Source organism: Lissotriton vulgaris, chromosome 4_1 (genome assembly GCF_964263255.1).
Source record: "Lissotriton vulgaris chromosome 4_1, aLisVul1.2, whole genome shotgun sequence".
NCBI classification, from domain to species: domain Eukaryota; kingdom Metazoa; phylum Chordata; class Amphibia; order Caudata; family Salamandridae; genus Lissotriton; species Lissotriton vulgaris.
This window is the reverse complement of record NC_141691.1, coordinates 2,138,858,704-2,138,862,257: the sequence shown is the minus strand read 5'-3', so window position 1 is coordinate 2,138,862,257 and position 3,554 is coordinate 2,138,858,704.

Below are 3,554 nucleotides of genomic sequence, written 5' to 3'. Positions count from 1 at the left end.
TTGTAAACCTTAAGAAAAGTATCTATCTTTCTGAAAACTTGTTTGTAATGTTCCAAACCAAACAGCTTCAGCAATGGCACATTGTTTCTAATACATTACAGTCCTGAATTCTCTCTCTATTCACACAGTGTGAGTCCCTAAAAATTGTTTCCATAAATAAAAGAAATCAAATGCAACATGTAGGCATACGTACAAAGAAGTGGAGTAGTGAGACGTCGCCGTCATGGCTGTACATCTCACTCCACCACTTCAGAAACGCATATGTATAAAGATATAGTGTAGCCCTGCGTTTCCCCCTGCACTGGCGCTACACATAGCAGCCTAGCAACAATAGACAATAGACCATAGTGCAAGGGTGTCTGCGTACAAGGGAATATTGTTCATGTGCAGGAAGTTGCCCCTTCCTACACATAAACAATCTCTAAATGCCGTTTTGTCACTTCCATGTGTGCTGCTTAAATGCACCACACATGAAATTAACAAAATGTGATTTTTCTTTTAAAGCTTGATTATGTGCAGGAAGGGACACCTTCCTACACATAAACAATCCAAAGCGTTTTGCTGTTTCCATGAAAAATCCAAAAACGATGAGAAATAAAGCATTTCTCCTTGTTTCGCCAAGTTAAGACCAGGTTTTCCCTGGTCTTAATTTTGGTGTTGCCTTCTCTTTACGCCACCCTTGTAAATACGGGGCAGCATCAAAATTGATGGGTGATGCGGTGTAACGCCCACCGCAACACCCACTGCCCTCCCCTTTCACTTTGAGCATAGAGAGGCCCCTATCGCCAAAGGGAACGTCGGAAAAAGTGATGCTGCCATGGCGATAGGGGCTTGTACGTATGCCCTTTGAGTTTCTTTAAATTTAATTCCAATAAATCCAAAGGTCGCTTGAAAGGAAAGACTACTCATTAATCAATCCTTAACATAAATGAATTTCAGATGAAAACACTACTGTGTCTCCTAGTCTTTCTGGGGAATACTAAATAGAAAGAAATTGAAGGAGAGGCACTGAACTCTCCCACCATGGATTCCCCTCACTTACGAGCAAATCAAAATTAGCCTAAAAAATGTGCAATGGCACCCTTACCCCACTCAGATGATTTACGAGCAATCGCTGAGATCCAGGGCACAAGTCGTAAAAAAGAAGAGGGGGGACGCTGTCACCGGAAGTGTCGTCACGAAAGGTGCCAAGCACCTCGTCCCAGAGAGGCCAAAGAGTGAAGTCCAGTTGTTTGGCAGGGGGGACGGTGTCCCCCTGGTAAAATAAGTGGGGGGACGCCGTCCACCCGCGTGGTACCCTGACTCGAGCCCTACTGAGATTCATGCTGAAGAAATGAGTGACGTGCAATGCGCTGCCGGCCAGAGGCATGATTTATAGTACTGCTTCTCCCACTTCCTGCTGAGGTTATAGAAGGACGGACAAAATGTCCGTATAGCATCATGGGACATGAAGTCTTCCATGACCACATAGAATTATTCGCCATTTATTCCTGACTCATGTTAATATATTATTTGTGATGATGAGGGGAGCTTTTATTAAGTTAGACTACTCATGTGTGCCAGTGTTCATTCCTAAAGGCCCATGGAAGCGTTCCATGTTGAGAGTGCATTGGACGTGACACATTTGATGGCCTGGCTGAAGGTTGCATCGATTGCACCTTCCCGTGTTGAGAATCAGCACATCTGCCCAATGTGTGCCCCAGAATAATTAGCATGGTTACTGTAATGAAGGAGCCATCTGGCCCGTCCACACAAATGCATGCACACACACACACCCGAGGGCGGGCTCTAAATAAAAGGGGAGCAAGACCGCACAGGGTCTTTGGCCCAGAGTTAGAAAGTGTGTCCGTGTGAGTTAGGCCCTAATAAGTGGTGTAGGTATTTACCTGCCCCAGTAACCCGCACTACCACACTGGCGACGAGGTGGGTCTACCCCACGCCTTGCCCCCGCAGACAGGTGTCAGCCCCGTGCCTTATCCATGGCGCTCGAGCTGTCTAGCGTTTGAGCTGCCGCCAAGACCGCGCTGCGGGTGCCTACCCCGCTGATCCCACCTGTTGCTGGTGCCTGCACCGGTGTCTGCGCTTCCTTGAGTCTGCCAGATATCCCGCATCATGCCGGACGTGGCGCCGAGGTGGGGTGTCCCAATCATGGGGTGGCTGCGTTGCATGCTGCCCCCTCCACCGTCACACCTCGCCGCATTTTGACTGCATGCCCAGCAGCTTCCTATTCCCGAACGCGCGCCCACCGACGTGGTGTGGCCCAAGCAGGAAACTCGTGCCGGAGCCCGCGCTTATCAGCGCTCTCGCGGAGGGACTGTGTTGGCCCTCGCGAGCTGCGGGGACCAGGGGGCTCATTGTTCCTGCCGCTTCGGATCTCGTGCTGCCCCGCTCCAGCCCCGCGGATCACAGCAATCAGAAAAGGGGCGTGGCCTGCCCCAGCCCAGATTTCACGTGCTGCATCTGCTGCCCAGAAGCATACAAAGTAAAGAAAGGCATTAAAAAAATCCAAGGAGGACAGGAAGGGGCATAGAAGCAATTCTCCAAAGACACTGGGGGAGATACCCCAAGCCCAGGAAGGAGCAGCACTCGGGTGTGACTGTGGGAGCGGGTCAAGGTTCGACTGGCAACACCAGAAGCCCCTCGATAAACTACCCCAGATCGAGCACACTGCAGGAGGAGGAAACAGCGTGCCAGCGCATTCCCGCGCCCTGAGGCCGACACCGCGCCCCGCCGCCAGCCACACCTCATGACAATGAGCGTTCAAGCCACCACCGGTGGGCCACTCAGCAAAACGTGCCAATTCTGCAACAAGCCGCTGCACAGGCCCAAGCTCCTGCCCAAGGGGACCAACAGATTCCTGCCCCTCCAGGCCATGGTATTGCTGCCCCGCTGCCACTGTTTAGCAAACTCTCAGACCCATCCACCGCAGCAACAAGATGGCGCTCCTGGATTGGTAGCCTGGATCATTATTTCATCGGTGTCAGAGAAACAGATGGAAAGGTGAAAAGGTCGCTCCTCATGTGCTATGGCAGAGCTGAGCACAGATGGAAAGGTGAAAAGGTCGCTCCTCATGTGCTATGGCAGAGCTGAGCTTTATGACTTGTTTGAGACACTTCACTGTCGTGGGGCTTCATCTCGCCCCAAACAACCGCACTGCTAAATGTGCGAATTCCGCAAATGTTTGTTTGTTTATTCACCATGATCAAACTTCATCCTTGTACTCCTTAGTATACCAAACTTGTTTAACTTATTCTCAAATTTTTATGCGAGTCCACATGCTGTGTGTATATGCCATTTCCGATTTTTTACTGTTCACTCTGTGTCTATCCGGGCTTTATGAATGAACAGGACTGAAGCATTAATTCATGTCAGGCAGCGTTTATTCTTTAAAAAGTACCCAATGCATTTCGGGCTCAACGCCCTTCTTCGGGGGTCACTGTGAATAAATAATAAATAACCACAATCACTAATTATGCTCGTCACTTCGGTATAACATTTCCTAATGCTAACCCAATTGTGAATATGTTGTGCGATAACTAAAACATTTTTATCAC